Source organism: Falco punctatus (genome assembly GCF_963210335.1).
Source record: "Falco punctatus genome assembly, chromosome: 12".
Lineage (NCBI taxonomy): Eukaryota > Metazoa > Chordata > Aves > Falconiformes > Falconidae > Falco > Falco punctatus.
This window is the reverse complement of record NC_137592.1, coordinates 4,928,533-4,946,852: the sequence shown is the minus strand read 5'-3', so window position 1 is coordinate 4,946,852 and position 18,320 is coordinate 4,928,533.

Here is an 18,320-nt window from a genome sequence, read left to right as displayed (position 1 = left end):
TGATGAAGGATTGTACCATTAGTCCACCGCTTAATGAATATTGAAATGCTGTCTGGAAATGAAAAGGCATGTGTTCTCTGGGACACAAACAGACCAGAAATATTTTCCACTGCTGTACAGTCCTCTAAGTGTTGGGTGTCACCCCGCTGGAGCTTCACTGGTGCCCTCACCTTTGAACTAAACTGAGAAGTGGAAATCTTGTGGCTGGTAATAGCGAGGCCATTATTTTAAGGATACAAATGTTTAATGTACAATAACGAGTCACATAATGAATGTCCAAATGAGTGATGCTTTCTTCAGTTTTACATTCCCAGAGGCGCAGAAAGTATTGGTCACTTTGACACAGAAAGCAGCCAGGCAATTACGCTGGTGTGCTCCGAAAAGAGGAGATTTTATTTCATAATGCAAAACTTGCAAAAAAGGCTCAGGAACACCCTGTGCTTCCTCGTTGCTACTTTGGATTCTATTTGCCTCCACATTAAAAAGGGACGTGGGGTTTAGGGTTGTGTTTAACTCTGCCCTCTGAGCTAGCATGGGGTCTTTGGCAGTGAGGATGGGGGAAGGAGAGCAAGAATGCATCTATAAATGGTTTCTTCTTAAACCTGAAATTAATGAAATTAATGAATGAATTAAAGAAATCTGGTTCCCCTTTTACAGCGAGGGGGAGAGGTAGGGTATCACCCACCGGTAGCAGAGCTGGCTTGCTTGAGATGGGTGCACAGGTCTGGGTGATGGGCTCAGCCACTCACCACTGGGTCACTGAAACTCCCTGTGGCTTTGGCATAACAGGATTTTGCCCAGAAGCTTTCAGTACCCCCCACATCCCTCTTACTCATAAATGAGTTAATGAGAGAAGCCTTTCAAGGTATTTTGAGAGCTTAGGACTTAAAGCTTGATTTTTTTCCTTTACTGAAATTTTGGGTCAGACAATACCTCCACCATTGTAGCTGGGCAGCACCAATTAATTATTTTTCATGCCACAGAAGACAATGAAACCCGGGTAATTTCAGTGATGGTAGAAAATCTGTCTCATGTATGTGTGCGCGAGGGAGGTCTCAAATGAAATGTTGCCTTAGAAAGCAAAGTTCTAGTGTTCCAAAAAAACCCATCCAGGTTTTATCTGTTTTTCCAAAGGCTAAAATGAATTCCTATGTATATTTTATAAGAATATTTGTTTTGTGTTTAGCCCAGCATTAAGGATACTTTTTTCTTAATAAGCTCATGTCAGAGCTCCCATAACCATAGCCCGAAGGATATGTTTTGCGAAAATGAAAAATGAACATATTATTTACCTATCAGTACCACGCAACGTTGGTCAGTGCAAACCAGCGGAGCTCCCCCCTCCCGCTCCCACCATTCCGGGGGGCGGGTTGCCCTGTCTGGGCAGTGCTGGGACTGTATCTGTAATATGGAGCTTTCAACTGCTGGGCCGACAAAATGCCTCTCTGACAGCCAAGCCATTAATTACCATCATCTGAGCCTAATTCATTCATCCCTTTCCCTCTCATGCAGAGGGACAGGGAGGGCTGAGGGCACTTGGGGAAACATAGGCATGATTCCATATTCGTTATGCGGCGAGCGCTGCCTGCGACTTTGTTGGTTGCAGTGGCTTTAATTGAATTGGCTTGCCAATAAAGCTGTTGTCATTCAGTAAGTGAATTTGTTGTACTACTCGCACCACAGCTGCTGCATACAACCAGGCGTTTCCTGAAGGCAAGCCAACCTTGTGCTACCCTGGCTGGAGAATTTTTTTTTTTGCCTTTCCCCAAAACTCATCCGTAATGTGCTGTGTAATATCCTTTAGGTGGTGTTTCCCACCAGGGAGAAATAGGGCATCGCCTACCTGAGTCCCTCTTGCAGGGCTGTGTTGCGACCCTAAAAAAGCGGTGGCTGTGGGCCGGGTGCTGGTACCCATTGGGGTGTGGGACCGGCCGGTCACCCCATGTGGTTTTTCAATTAATGGGCTCTGACCTCTGTTACCTCACGCTGGTCATGATAGAGCATCATTGTTCCTCGCAGTAAAAATAAATACAGACTATGACAGATAATATATTTTGTTAGTCAGGAGCTTAGAGTCCCATTAAGAAGTCTAGCAATATTGATAAAAATAAAGCAATGTTAGGAGAGGCATTTATTATAGGATATGTAGGCTGCTGGGCCAAAAAATACTCCAACTTTCTGCAGTTTATAAAATGTTAAGGAAGTGTGTGTGCGTTGGGGGGGAACTGCTTGATTTATGGTGGCTGTAAAGTGGTACCAAGATGGAGTAAGACATCCAGAGGCCTGAGCAAGCATTACTTCTTGAGTTTTAACATGTGGCAGGAGCACGTATGCAATAGCCCAGAGAGCGGTCCATGCGGCAGCTCAGCGGTGGCTGAGGACCATCACTCCCCATACAAACGCTTCACCCTTCTCACAGGGGAGGTGAGATGCAAAACTGCCTGAACGCTACCTCTGCTCCGGTCTCTGTAGGGTTAGAGCAAACCCCCGTATTTTATCACCCTTCTTCAAGGGGGGATGATAACAGAGGAACAGATCTGATTCCATTTCAAAACGTTGTGGCTGAGTCTCAACTCCAATTGGGATGAGTTACTGTTTCTTGGTGCTATGATGAGCTGGGGGAATTACCCACAGAAAGAAATTTTCTTCCAAGATTTTTTTTATAACCTCATTAAACATTGCATTGAAATCTGAGTTCATTCCATTGGATTTCTTCAGATTCATGCTTATTGTAGATTATTTTTAGCATATCAAAAATCTGGTTAGGTAGGGTATTTCAATCTCTCTGCTCAAACTTGATCGCGCTCAGCTGGATGCCTAACCAGAACTGCAGGAGCTGAAGTAATATTTTGGCTGCTGATCTCACTTGAGGTGAACCATAAATTTGAAAAGATAAGCTGGCAATTAGATGGTTAAACTAGTAGATGAATGCCTGCTTCTAGACATCAAATAAAAAAATAAATGTTGCTCCATATAGGGTCCTGTTAGTTGAGTGGTAACGCATGAAGAAAAGTCTAAAACTGACTGGTCATGGTAAAACTTTCCTTAACTTCAGTACCAATGGATGTAGCCTGATGGGGACCTGTTGGTTTCAGTGCTGGGAGCCTGCTTGTACAAATCCATGGAACTAGCTTTGGCAAAGGCTGTGGTGCCTATTTTCAGCCCAGGAAGAGTCAATTTTCCTGTTAGTTTGGGAGTAAAAGTATATCAAACATAAAGCTTGAGGGCCTTAAAGTACTTGTCTTGTCTCACCTTTTGGGGGGATCAGCTCTAGGAGTAAAAACCATGATGACAAATATCCCACTGATGTCTGTAAGACCATGATCTTTTTCCCCTCGCTGTTTCTTGGGATGCTTCCTAGAAATTAAGGTGCTGATATACAGCTCTCAAAATACCTGTGTGGTCAACCTAGATCCATCACCCAAAGTGCCTGGTGTTGGGCAACGTGTCTGGAGGCACCGGGCAGTGAGGGTGCATTGGTGAGCCTGGGATTTTGGGACAGAACAGTGTGCATCCACAGTAGCCACCTCTCCTAATGATTTTGGGGTGATGCTGGGTCCCACAATGGGTCTGTCTGGCCAATATGGTGTGCACTGCTGGTAGCCCTGAGCTGATGCAAAGGCAGCAGGTGGGTCAGTACCTTTCCACTGAACTCAGGTGCCGAGTCAGTTACATCAGAAGTGCTTGGATAAAGTTAAATAACCCAGGCAGGATCTGTCGTTTGCTGCTGGCAAGGTTTGTGATGCCTGGAGGAAGCGGTGGCAGCCCTGGGGTGCTGGGTCTGGGTTTCCCTCCTGGCTGGGAGGGTTGGAGGCCACAGGGCTCAGTGGAGCTCCTCAGCTGTTGGTGGGACCTGCAGGTCTCTTCCCACATGGATGAGTTTGTCCCCATTTCTGCTGCTCCCAAACCCACAAGTCTGGGTGTCCATGGCATGGGGCACCGCGTTGGGTTGGAGCACTGCCCGCTGGAGCTTCAGCTCAGCCAGGGGGAAGAGAGCGTGGGGAAATCTTCACGGTGAATAACCTGGGGTTTAGGTTACTCCAAGTAACCCAATTTACCTTGAACGCTCCTCTTAGAGCAGTAACGCTCGGTAAGTGGCTGTGTCAGTCAATTATAGACTTATGGTAGCTGACAACGTTTTCTCCTATCATGTCTTCCCACCACTCCCCAAGCCTCTGCCAGAGAGGACAAGCCCAACGGCAGCAAGCACACACGCACCTCAGCAAGCAGTGGCACACGGCCAAGGGAAAAGCTCAGGGTAACTTCATATTGTCTTTTCCTTTCCTTGGGTACAATATTCTGTATGTGGAACGCAACTGCATCACTAGTTCTTCTAAAAGACGGAGCTGCCAAGGGCTTTTGTGTGCCTGTATCCCCCATACTATTAGAAATAAATCTTCAGTATTAAGAGCCATTTATTAGCAGCTAATAAAGTAGGCTCTTCTTTATTCAGAAGGGTTATATTTTTCTTAACTCTTCTGTGCCCTACACATTCATGGTTTAAGAAAATTGTGCAGGCGTACTGACCTTCCTTTAGAATGAGATTTCTGTACAGAAAACACAAACCATAATTTTTCAGAGATTGGGATGAATGATTGGGACAGGAATGACTTGGAGAAAGCAGGCTTGAGTGGAAGGGAACTGACCGCTGAACCCAGACCTAGAAGTGCCATAAACATAAGTTTGTAGCAGGCCAATGTTTATTTTCCTTTCTTTATGGCAAGCATTGCTTTTGTCTTTAAGCTTGGTAGGGTTGGCAAAAGAAAAGAGTTCATCTGGAAGCATCTCGGGAAGGGAAGAGGAATGTGGTGAATAAATGGTCAGATTGTAGAACCTGGTTATAACTATCTCGTTATAACCTGGTCATAACGAGAACAGTTCTTGTCAAAATTTGAAATAACTTTGTGCACTTCAGCTCATTGATATTAAAAGCTTAAAAACTTTATTTCATGTGCCAAGCTCGTGTCGGTGACCTAAGCAAAAAAAAAAAAAAAAAAAAGTCTCTCTGTGTGTGTGTGGGCTTCGGAGTCAAGGGGGAAAAAAAAAGGAATTCCATTAAGACTTATGAAGACTTGATCTGTAGAAATTAACTTGTGTCTCTCCTAGCTTGTGATACTGGGCTCTGGTGGGACGTGCGTCCCGGTGCCAACTGGTCTTCATGTCTCTGCTAGCTGCAGGAGGGCTTGGATCCTCTACACGCAACCCTCCGCTGGCTGTCGAAGGTGTAATTAACTGCGTGGGTGGTAAAATGGCCCAGGGCTCCCCGTTTGCATTTTGTGCAACTGGAACGTACCCTCCTTGTTCGGGTAATGTGGCAAATAAAATCTTAGCAGGGCAGCGGCGAGTGTTGATGAGGAGTTTTGAAATAGCATGAGAATGGGTTTTATTACAGTATATCACTTGCTGAAACTGCAGGGCTGGTGCAAATAATCTATTAAGAGAAGGCTTTTGTGAAGCTCTATGGCTTTTTAAAGAGGTTTATGGCTTGGCTAGCAATCGTTTGCTGTGTGAAAGTCTGGAGGTATGAGTTTTCATGGGGCCACGTTGGCATAAGTGCTGCCTTGTGTTGCAACGGGTGAGGAGGTACCCGCAGCTGAAGTTATGGGGCAAGATCCCAATCCTGTCGGAGCTGAGAGCCTGCATGGGGGACACTGGCCCAGCCCCAGCTTCCCCAGGGCTGTTACATGACCCTGCCTCTGGTTTCTTTTGTGTGTGCAATTTCTACCTCCAGCACCCGGGCTTGCGCTCTCACACCGGCAGTGAATTGGATGCTTGCACCCTGCTGCGTACTATGTCAAGCAACTTCTTTGTGTCTCAGATGAGTACTTATAGTCTTTTTTTTTTTAAGGCGCTGCTGTAAGCGAGGTTTGGCACACGCTGTTTCGTGGATGAGGCAGGGGTCCTGGCTGTTGCAACTCTGCTTGTGTTGCAAGGGAGAGCTGATGGGCTCCCTGCTGCGCTCCCAAGAGGCCAGAATTAGACCTTCCTTGAGCTCCTCTCCCTGCCTGTGTGACCCGAAATGCAGCCTGAGGTTTAGTGGTCCAAACCTGCTCGCTCTAAAGGGTAAAGCTAAAAGCCAGGTACACATGGGAGGGGATCAGTCAAGTTGAAGGCTCTGCCCTCTGACAAGTTTCTCTGTACTCTTTTGCAGCATCTCCATGGGCTTAGTGATTTCAAGCCTCACTGCATACAAAGTTTTGTCTGCTTTCCATGGGTTGCCTGTGCTCTCATGTCCTTTTTGGAGGAGAGCTCTAGGATAAATTTTTTTTTTTTGAGAAGCACTTTGCAGAAAGCAGCCCCACTGCTCTTTTCGCTGCTGCCTACAGTTTTCAGTGGGAAGAGAAAAGCACCTCTAGGCTTCCTATGTGCATTCACCTCTTCCTCCTGGGCAAGCAAGGGCAGTGCAAGGAGGACCATCTCCCCCTAGCCCAGCAGGTAGAAACTGCCTTTACCTGAAGATACTTTGTGCATGGTAGAAGGCCTTGTTGGAGGTCTCCTATAGCCTTAAAGGAGGAGCTTGTACAGGGGTCCTGGTGCACAAAGATGCTTCTGCCTGATTAAATGTGTCAAGTGGGCAGTCCTGATCCCAGCTACTGCTTTCATTAGACCAGTGTGGGACAGGGGAGTGCGGTAGTGTCTCTTTAACGGGGTGATTTGATGTCAGTAGTTAGGAACTCGTGTTTGGTTTGAGTCTGTAGCGAACTATATGCTCCTTTTACTTTTGCAATGCAAATTTACATTTTACTCTGTGCAAACCCCTTGCACATGAAGCATCATTCAGTCCCATGTCCAAGGAACTCATTGATTGGGAGATACCACTATTACTGGTAGCAGTTAACCAAGGTGAGACCTGGGTTTTGCTGGAGGACATCTTGCTTCGGTCCCTATGCTAATCTGAGCCTGATGCCCTGCAGCTCAGTTTGGGACAACCCCCTCCAGAGCTGATGTTTCCCTTTCTCCAAAAGGTCTTGCTTGGGTGGACTTGGAGGTCTGATGGGAACCTTCACATAGCTGTGCCCTCCGCCAGTAGCTCTCCATTTGTATTTGTATAAAGATTATGCACCGAGGTCCTGATACAAACTTCTTGAAGTTGATGGAAGTCTCTCTGCTGGCTTTAATGGGCTTTGCTCCAGCTCTGCAAGTGCAGAGAGTTCAACAAAATCAGAACTCAAAACCTGCAAAAATGCATGGGTGAGAGGCATAAATGCTGAAATTAGCCCTAGACAAAAAAGGAGGGGACAAAAAAACCCCCAAACCCAACAAAATGTGACACAGGTGCTTTTCTGAAACTTTCTCTTCTGTTTATGTCAAATTGCTGTAAGAATGAGGTTTCAGTATTACCGGGCTTTTCGTGGAGGCAATGCTTGCTCTGAACAATTAATTTTCAAGTGATCTATTTCAATTCTTGTCATCACTGGGAAGGGAGGATATTGAGCTTAAAGCATCCAGCCTGTGTGGAATTCACAACGATGAGAAATATTCTGGAGCTGGGAGTAGGACAGAGTGCCGTGCTGTACCGCAACCCTCTGCGTCAGCTGGATGTTGCCTTTCTTAGTCTAGATCCTCCCTACAGCTGGAATTACTAATAAACATGGGGCTAGGTAGGATAGGGCTAGATATATGTGCAGTGGAAGGATGGGCATCTGTAGCAATTTTACTGAGGTTGAGAAATGCTCTAGATTTACCAAAATCCAGCCTGTAATGACATTCACCTGTAGACCTGAGAATATTCCGCAAAAATGCGGAAAGCATCACTAAGCTTATGTTTCTGTGGAGGATATCACAGCAGGAGAGGGGAGGGATGTGAATTATTGTAAGGTCCTCGGTTAGGTCTGAAAGTCCCAGATCTGATTTAGCTCCGTGAGTGCTTGCCTGACTCCCTCCCATCCCTACCAGGCTGAACAAGTGCGGACAAACCCCGCCTGCAGCCGCTGCCAAGCCTCTCCGGCTCTCTTCACCAGTTTGCCCAAGTGCTCAGGCGATAAGATTTGTCCTGCCCTGTTTTTACAAAGGGATTTGGTGATTGCAAAACATGTCACATTATTGACTGGAAGTTGTTACCATCTGGTGGCTGTTTAGATGGTCTGGTACTAATGAGTAGGTAATCTCAGTCGAGTTTCTAGGGGACAGCTGTCCTCTCTCGCTTTCTTCCTCACAGTCATACACATCATCATTGTACTGGACACTAATTGGCGTTCTTATTTGCAAAGATGAGTTAGGAACAGTCATGGAAGCACTTTGCACAAGAAATGGTTTGTGGTGTGCAGATAGGGAAATGGGAGGAAAAACTGCCTGGCCAGCAGCTGCATTTTTTCATGTGCAGAAAGGATTTCAGGTTTCTAGCAATGTTATACAAGCCTCGAATGCTCTCTAAAGAAGGAATCAAAGGACGTGAGCAATTGTAGATGAAGTAAGATGAATAGAAAACACACTGCTAGCCCCTTGGCTTATTTCCTAACCCTCCAACAAGTCAATAGGTGCCTGCTCCGAAGTGCCTTGTCTTGTAAATGCATGCCCAGAAAATGCAACTTCAAAAAAAAAAAAAAAAAGTCTAGTGCATATTCAGAGTTGTGATCAGGTGGACGCTGTTCAGAGGCAGAAGCACATCATGGTTGCTGTGTTCATGGTTGTACGGGTTTGATGGTATTAAAAATGTTATTCAAAATCATGCAAAGTTGGGTTCTGCGCTTGGAGATAGGGAGATTGGTGCTGCAGGGGATGTTTGCATGGAGGGTAGGGTGGTGGGGAGATGTTGGAAGCTATGCAGGGTAGCAAACCCTGCTCAGATGCAGCCTGAGAAGTGTCATGGTCTCCTGCCGCACAGGGGAAAGCGTGAGCACAGCTCAGTCACCTCTCACCCCTGCTTCAGCACCCCTTCGCCACCTGCCCTCTCCCTGTGGTCCCCACCCACCTGCTCACAGGAGTCGTCGTGGCCCCGTGCAAGTCCTATGTTTGGGTGGAGGGTCTTCCACCCCTCTGGAGGCCTCCAAGGGACATGTTTGCTGGAAACTGACACGCCTTGAGGACAGAGATGACTAAAGCTTGTTTATAGCAGAGCATGTGCTGTGCTCTGGTGGAGTCAAGCTCCCCTGCAGACCTCAGCTTCTAAAGGTAGAGTCTGGGCGCTCTCCTTTAGCCGTACCACGTCTCCAAGTGCAACTGCTGTCTGAGGCCACGAGTAGTTTGTGTCTAGCTTGGACTCCCTTCCCAGCAAGTAATTCATGGTTGCAGGTGGTGATTTACTTGTATGCGGTTCCTCCTGCCTCCCTCCTTACTTCGACCCATCTGTACTGACTTCAGGCTCTTCTTTAGTCTGAGCGGAGCCGCAGCGGTGCGGTGGCGATGTGCTGTTGAGTGTGCTTATGTCGAGTTCAGGCCAACAGGTGTGGTACCTCAGCCTGTTGGAAACTGCTCGTGGTAGCTGGCTACTGGTGCCTCCACCGTGCTTTCCTTACTTAACAGTGAAATACAACATTAAACACAATCATGACTGTCCGAAGACGTTTTTTGGGGGAGAAAAAGTACAATTTAAAAGCGTTCTTTTGTTCAGTTGTGGAGCAGGTTGGGGGGTTGAGGCCAAAGAGGAAGGTAGGCTTCATCATCGAGCCATAAGTTTTATGAACGCAATGGCTTGATCCGTTAGGCGTTCTGAGGAGGCGCAGTGTAAAGGCATCCGCGTTGGCCACAGATGTGCATGTGGAGCAGCAGCGTTGAATCACCTGTCATCCTGTAGGGCTGGGGTGAAAGGGGACGCTATTTACATAAATTGTTGGAGAGCGGTAAATATTATTTCATGATATCACATCAAGATTAACTTAAACTTGATATTAAGAGGCAGAATGATTTGCTTTTAGTCAAAGACACAATTAAAGAAGGTGCTTGAGGGTAAAGGAGAGTGCCTACTTAGGAAGATTTTTATCACACAATGGGTGATTTGGGAAGCTTATAACCAGGATCTTAACTCCTTTGTGGATTTTGCAGCTACAGCTCTCCTAATTTTAGCAGCTGTTGCAGTTTCAGGAAGGATAGCACAAACAATGCAGTGGGGTTTTGGGGTGTGTGTGGGTTTTTATGGTGTTTTTTTTTCTTGTTCACCCATTCCACCCCCCCAGGAGTGGAGCTTTAGCTTGAAGGGAGAGGTCTCTTAATCTTTTAAACACCTATTTTTCATCTCAAGGGTTTCTGCAATTGGTGCAAAGATCTTCTCAGCAAAATTAATCCAAGGTAAAGGCAAAACCATTAACACTTCCCAAGTGGACTGTGAGTCTGCCTGGCCTCGGTGGTGCTGTGGGTGAAGATTGTGCCTTTTGCGCCTGCAGTCTGTAGAGGGTTAATGTCGTCTTAACCTTTTCGCTGCCACTTTTCTCTTGGCCAACGGATCCATGTCTGTTGAATAAAGTAACGTTACTTATTGGCTAGGAATGGGTTTACTTACTATCTGGGCAGCTGGAGATTGGTGCTTGGAGTTTCCCAATGCAGCCATAGCATATGAAACATCTGGAGCTGTTCCCCGTACTTTAAGTGAAAGCTCAGTGTGTATTAGTTCACAGAGAGATCAGATCCCTTGTTTGTTCGTTTGTTTGTTGCATCTTGAGTTGGCTGTGGGGCAATTACTCTTACACAACTTCCTAAATAATTTTTTGCGTATTTTTATAGAAAAGTAAAAGCTGGCCCGTTTGGGCAGTCCCTAGGTAAGTCCCTGCTCCCTTTCCTTTCTGAGGAAGTCTGAGCTTTCCCCTACTCTCCTACTCTTTTCGTATATTTCTTTTTTAATCAAAACTCAATTATCAGTTGGGGGTGGAGCTTAAATTGAAAAATCTGTGTCAAGTCTGAACTGCCCCTCTCTTTGTGCAAAGTGCGTCTTCCCCTGTTCCCAGCTGGAAGAGCTGGGAAAGGTTAAAGATGTGCTTGGTGCATTCCAGGATTAGGCCCATTGTTTAAGTAATAGCACTCAATCTCACCAGCCTGTGTTTACCACAAAGTCTTTATTTTTATTTTCCATCCAGTCTTTTCATTCATTCCATGATTGATGTAAAAGCTTTATTTTTCTGTAGCTCTTTCCCTGTCCTTGCCTTCCTGGTGTTTTCATAACCCACTGTGCAGGGGTTTGTCTCTCCTTTCCCTGGGGTTTCAAGGTGACAGAGAGCAGAATTTGGCCCAGGGTATTAGTAAACTACATTATATATATATATATATATAATCTGTAGCTTAATTACTATCACGTTTGGTTGGTTGAAGTGATGCATAGTGTTGGTTCTTCAGCAACCACCTGTGGGATGCTCGGGCATTGTCAGTATATCTAGTCCTTGTTTCTATGCCTGAGTAATACAAGCATCTGCTGCCACTCAGCAAGTGATGCTCTATTGACCATTTCTGACAACTCCCACCTGTTCATGTTTGCATAAGCAAGTTTGAAATGCCCGGCCACGGAAAGAACAGCCCAGCACTGCTTTGTAGCCAAGGCTTTTCCCTCTTCAGCTGCTTCAGGTGCCTGTTGATCCCTGATTTGCAGTGAGGACAACACCTTCTTTTATGGGCTGGTTACCTCTTGGGCGTTAAAAAAAAAATTGAAGTCCAGCTTTGCCAGGCCTAATTACTGTAGGATTGCCTTCCATTTTTTTAAATAGCTATAGGTACTCTCATCCTTTTTTCCATCTTGCAGACAAAGATGCTTGTAGGTAGGGAGTTATTAGATCTTCCTGTGATGATATTCAAGCTGCAATACAGTTTGGATAGTAAGGAGCTGGTGGTGAAACGGAGACTGGTGATGTCCATATGGCCTTGGCCAGGGAGTCCACCAACATCCCCTTGGAGGCTGAGAGCCCGGGCGGATGAAGTGTGCCTTGTGTGCAGCTATTAAAACACAGTGTACTTGCTGTATCTTGTTTCCCCTGGTCTTCATTATTTAAACTGCTGTACACTGGGGAGAAGTAATCTCTTCTATAGCGAAGATAAGGGAAAATCTTTCTGGCATTACTTGCTCCTAAGCCCTCTTCTCTGCCGATGCTGTGCCTGCCAGGTCAGGGGGTGTGAGAGACTTTCCCCTGAGGACAGGTCTGCAGCTTGCAGCGGGGATAGAGCCCGGACCTTTGTTTCGGGGAGGTTCCTCTCTGACAGAGCCTGCGTGCTCGCCTCGGGGGTTGGACATCCTTGCTTCACCTGGCACGCTATTTAAGCTTGTCTGCTGGAGTTTTAATGTTGCACTATCGCTGTTTTTGTATTTCTAGGGCATTCTTTAGTCCCATAATTTTCTGATTTGATACAGTATGTCCCTTATTCCCTGTACGTAGCCAGTAAATATGTGGCAGAAATGAATTTTTCCATATGTAGCTTCCTCTTTCCTACTGCTTTGGCAGACCTTTGCTATCTCAGCTACTTGAGCTGTGCCAAAACCCATGCAGCCTCTGGAAGCGCCCGTTTCTGCCAGGTAGCTGGAGGGGGAGCGGGGTGACACCCACATTTTCCTTACTGAGGCTGACTTTTTTTGGGTCCTGTCTAGCATTTGGTGGTACTTGCTTTGCTCAGCCAGCTGCTGCCGGTGGCTGGAGAGATGTGACTTGGGCTCAGTTTATGTTGAAGAAGTGGGTGAGCTAGTGGCTCGATCACGGGGTTGGAGGTGGCTTAATTAATACCTGATAAATCCAAAATGGTAATCCGTCTTATATTATATTCTCTTTTTATCATGAGTAGCCTTAGCAGTAGCTTCAGCAGTATCAAATATCTGATTTGTCATGGAAGGAAAAAAAGAGCCAGTCAGTTGTTTCCTTTGCATCTTAATGCTTTTGGGCTCAGGAACATCTGAGTAACTATTTTAATGAGAAGACTTGTGGTGAAACACAGGTAAGATCTTAAAGACTTTAATTGCTCCCATGAGAAGTCAGGCCAGGTTAAATAATAGTGCTCAGCTCGTGCAGTGGGGTGCAGGGCCCTGCAGAGCCGGGGGGGAATGCCTCCTCCGGGAATGGCTGGGGAAGCAGGTAGAGAAATGAGTTGCAATGGGCATTGCTGGTGCAATGTGACTTAATATTTTGCTTTGGGATCGCCATGATAAGTATTTTGTGGAGACCCCAGCCAACAAGATGAGCGTGAGCACAGCAAGGTCTCAACCTAGGGAAAAGTCAAGCGGTGCAAATTGAAGCACTTTGCCTCTGACTCAGCTTGCTTGAGCAGAGCTTACCTGCGGGTAAGGCATTTGTTGGAGACTCGGGCTTAATCCTTGATTTTAGTCAAGGTTTTGTGACATCTGGAAGTTTTAATCCAAGGCCCAAACCCAGGGATATAGCTTATTCCATGAGAGGATTGTACAGATAAATTCATTAATGTTTGCGGAATGCTTAGCAGCCACTTAAGCATATCAATAAGTTTAGAGTGTTATTACTGTATGGACTTTGATTAAATCCCTTCGTGTCAGATCTCCTCTTAAACGTTTTCATCAAAAGCTTGTGCTTTTTTTTGGAATTTTTTGTTTGTTTTGGGTTTTTTTTTTGTTTTGTTTGTTCAACGTGGATTTCAATTCAAAGTTTGCAAAATCTGAGCCACGCCTCCAGCTGCTTGGAAATGTTCAAAGCTTTTCCAGGCTTATTTCTTTAGTAAGTAATATTGTGAATTGCAAACTCGAGCTGTAGAGAGTTTTAGCAAATCTTAGTTTTGCTTTTGGCAGCTCTGTAGGTTTTTGTGTGCCCAGCCCTGGTGAGCTCACATTCAGCCTGCTCCCTTCAGGGATATGGGAACGATCTGGTGGGGTTTTTAAAGGCAAGAGTAGAGCAAACCCAAGTGAAAATGATTCTGTTGCTTTGGCTATGACTAGGCTGAAACTGGGAAGTGCTTGCTCGATGCTAAGGACAGATGAACGTTAAGAATTTGATGTAATCCTAGACCTCAGGCATGAAACTCAGCTTGACCTTTCCTGTCGGGTGCTTTTGTGCAATCCTACTGGACATTTAGCAACGAGAAAGGAAGCAGAGGAAGGATATCGGTTCAACCATATGTCAGTGCTGGGACGTAAAGTGACAGGCAGAGGAAGGAATGAGATGTACATGGAGTCGCTGGTTAAAATAAGAACCTTTATAGAGGGGAACTGGGGGGCTCGGGGGACCGATGTGCTTGCTGGAGGTCACCAGTTCAAATCCCGTTTATGGAAGTAGTGACCAAAATATATTGTTGTGCCATAGCTGATCTGCTTCCTATGGCTGAGGGGCTTCACTCTCCTCTGGTGCTCTCCAGCCTGTTGGCTGGTCATAAAAGCCTTCACCACAACTGGTCCCTGTTGGCAGATTAACGGAGGGGCTAATGATATTGCTCCGGGGGTGAGAGGTGTCTCGTTCCTAAAAGCCAGCTCCTCAGGGAAGGTCAGGAGCCTGTAGCAGGCCTTCTTCCTAAAGCAGAAATAGGGATTTTGAGCTCCAAGATTATTTTTCCCCCCTCCCAAGTTTGCTCTGAAAGAGCAGTAACCTGTCACAAAGCTTGTCAAGCTTTTAAACGAAACACTCCTGGTCTTTCATGATGCTGCCACCGCCTCCAGGGACAAGGCTGCATCCCAAAGCCACACACTGAGGAGGTGGGAACCAGGGACCTAAAGCAAGATGGGCATACTAGTGAACGTTGGTGTCTAATAGCAGCCTGCTTGGGTGATTTTTGACAAAAATTCACACTAGCGAGATCACAGCTTCGTACGGGCTTTGCGTGAGCATGGGGCCAGCAGCAGAGCTGAACCCATGGGAAGTGTCTTCTGTGGTGGGCGGTGTGTGTGCGCTGCAGCGCGTGGCCCTGACAGAGGGAGCGGTTTGCCTGGGGAGGACTCCGGGACTTGTAATGTTACTGCATGGGACAGTGAGTGTGGGGGCTGGCACTGGGGGCTGTGCAGGCAAGTCCAAGACCTGACCCAAACCAGCGCTGGGATGAAGCTGGGGATGTCCCCGATGAAGACTGAGGCAGTTCTCACCCCTGTATCTCAGAGAGCTGCAGTTTGGTTTCTTGGACTTTCTCAGCAAAGCCAGAGGCACAGAGCTGGGGCTGGTCTGAGCACTTCCAACTAATAAGGGGCTGCTGGTCAGTGTAACTGCGGGGGGCTGGGGACAGCAGGGGACAGAGCTGGACTGCAGAGCCTCAGTGCCAGAAGATGCTGGGAGAGGTGGACATCATGATTTGAACAGATTCACAGTGCAAAAAAAAAATAATATTTTTTTCTTGCCAGAAATCAGAGCCTCTGCCTCTGGGCTCACTTACTTCAGACTCGTGCTAACTTTAGAGTCTAACTTTCGTGGCTCTGGCGTGAGCTTGAGCTAGCAAAATGCACCAACAGCGTGACATTAATTCTCTTTCAGCAGCGTAGAAGCATGTCTGAAAATAGATGTCAATTTAAAAATAATATTTCAGGGCTTTCTCAGTGCCAAATCAGACCTTTGGCCATTTATAGTATCTGTCTCTCTGGCAGAGACTGGCTTCTGATGCTTCATATCAAGATCTGGTGTTCAGTCAAGTTGGATATAAGGAAATGTATTGTTTAAATGGAGGCAGAAAGATTAAAAAAAACAAACCCCAAACTCTTTCCAGACTATAGTTCTCCCTCATCCTGCAAGAAAATACAGTATCAGAGATGGTCTTGCAGATCTTTGCCAGCGAATAGTTATTGCCCATCTAAAGGGAACTGCTTCGATTGAATAAAGCTAATACAAGTGTGCAAAAGCTCATAAGTACGTATCTGGAAATCTGTAAACCAGAAGCAGCTTGATTTTCAAGGAAAACAGTAAGTTTTCAGCCATTTGTAATGGAACTTTATTATAACTTTATTTCAGTTGATTTAGTAGCTGCCTGCAGTTTTCTGGGAGGCTGGATGCAGCAGGAGACCCTACAGCAGCTTTATTTTTTTTTATTTTTACATTTTTACAAGATCTCAAGAGTTGCAGCTCCACCTGTCATTTCTTGCCAGCACCGGTAGGGCCGCTCTGTTGTTCTCATTTCCCTTGATTAATTTTTAGGCCGGTGTACACATCTGCTCACAAGGATCCCCCCTCCACACTGCCAGCCCAGTGGTGCAAGCAGAGCCCAGCGTGCTTGGTGTCTCCGAGACATTCCTTTCTTCAGGATGCTTAGTACTTGGGAAGTACTTGAATATCTTCTTTCAAAAAGTGCTTTCCTTTTCAGACTTTAAATTAATGCAACATATGATACTTTATATTATGTTTTTGTGTACATTAGCGACACAGAAGTGGGATCTCTGGACAGAAGTGTGAGATGGGATGGAAGGTAATTTGCGAGCATTAATTTTTGTTATGTGAGGGTGAGAAGTTGTTGCCAGCACTGCTTGAGAGAAAGGAAACTGAGGAATGGAAGGCCAAAATGATGAGTCTGAGATCTTAAGATGCTGCCAAAAATGAGACCAAGTTTTCTCGGTAACTGGTCTGAGTCTGGGGAACCAATACTTATAGGAACTGGGCGTCAAGATCAGCCTTTCTAGCCTCTGCAAGTGAAAACTCTGTTTCTCTGAAATGAAATCACATATCTGGTGAATGGGGGTGTTAATGTGCATGCACCCCCACTCTGGGGAGGGCCTCCCAAAGCAGCTGCTGTGCGTGGTGCCTGCTGAGCCGTGGGAAGGCTCTCGGTGGCTGCGGTCAGCCCCAGCGTGGGGACAGGAGCAGAAGAGGGCAGGTCCCAGCAGTTCCTTTTTCTGACCACCGTGCCACAACCGAGACAAGGCAGGCACTCTCCCTTCCCAAATTTTCTCTTTCTAAATTCAGGTTGGAGTCACGTGAGAATATTTTTTTTTTTTAAGCCACCAGCAGAAGTATGAAGTATCGTGCATATATATATATAAAATTTGCTTGCAGTCGTTTGCTTGCCCAAGAAAGGGAAAGATGGATTGTGTGGGTTCTTGGTCTGGGTGCAAGGAGCTTGCTCGTTGTTAAAAGCATTATTGATCTGTAAAGAGGGGACTTTTGGGTGTTGTCTCTGAAGACAGTTTCATTCTGATTCAAATTTTACTGAAATGGTGAAGTTAGGGGCTTGCAACAAATGGGGGTTGTGTGTGTCTCCCTGCAGCAGATCCCTGCTTGGGCATACCAACTGCATTTTGAGGATTTAAGGAAAAAATCCTGTTCATCTGATGCTACTGCTTTAATTTGAACAGAGATGGCTTCATCCAGTAAAGTCAGCTTGGGGCATGCTTTGGTTGCTTGTTGCATCCTCCATCCTTCCCCTGCAGCCAGTGCCAGTGCATCTCAGGGGGGAAAAAGGGGGACCAGACTTGGTGGTGGTGGGGTTTGTTTGCCAGAAGGCATGCTCATTTTCCCAAATACCTCTGCTCTGCTTTTTCCTAGCTTTTGGGATTTTGGGCCAGCTCTGGCCGTTGACTCGTGTCTGTAACAGCTTTGCCCCAGGTAGGCAGGCACTGCTTGTAGAGACCCAGGGGCTGTATCCCCAGATGGAGTGAGCCAACACGGCACCGTAGAGCTGGGCTTCCTTATACCTCCTAAATAACACCCCTAACCCATGGAATTTTAAACCAAGTGGATAAAACTTCTCAGTGTGTCTTGACCCTCCCGGGGGCTGAATCGCTGAGGTCTCTTGCATGTGTGGTTTGAGTAACTGCATGGATGTGCCTGCACGGGTCTTGTCCCCAAGTAGATGGCAGAAACAGGGAGAGCAATAATGACCCAGCTCACAGAAGCCAGCTATTTGAATAAGCTATTTAAGTCAGAGCCAGTTATTTTCTCTGCCTGAAATGATTCCTTTAGCCAGTGCATAAATACCAATCACTTCCCAAACCTTGGGGGCTGTCCGGTGCAGCTGGGCGATCCCCAGGGTATTATCCACATCATGCAGCACCATTAAGCATCATGCCGTGGTGTGGCAGCCTGAGTGCTTCAGGAGAGGAGTGGAGCCACTGCCTGGCTGGCGCTCCCCATCTAATCATAAACCGCCAAACCTGTGTTCCTCTGAAAGCAAGAAAAATAGCCCCGCTGCCTTTTTCTTTTTTTATTACACTTTTACACAAATTAACGTAATTTTCTTTTATAACAGTACTTGCTGTTGGGCTCAATTTGGTGCAGCAGGCACTTCATAAGAAACTCTGTGCCGACAGCATCCCTGTGGAAAGGATGCTGTGAAGAGTCAGGGGGGGACTATGGAGGCATGGGGACACTCATGGACCCTATCGGTGCCTGCTGCTGGCACCCTCCTGCACTGCCACTCTGTCTCCTGGGTATTGCTGTGTTGCTCTTGTGGCTTGTTTGCACCTGGATGATGACTTTCTGCACTGGAGTCTTGGATGCTCGAGCTTCACTGGTGATCAGTGTGGAGCCGCTTCAGGCAGGGGATGC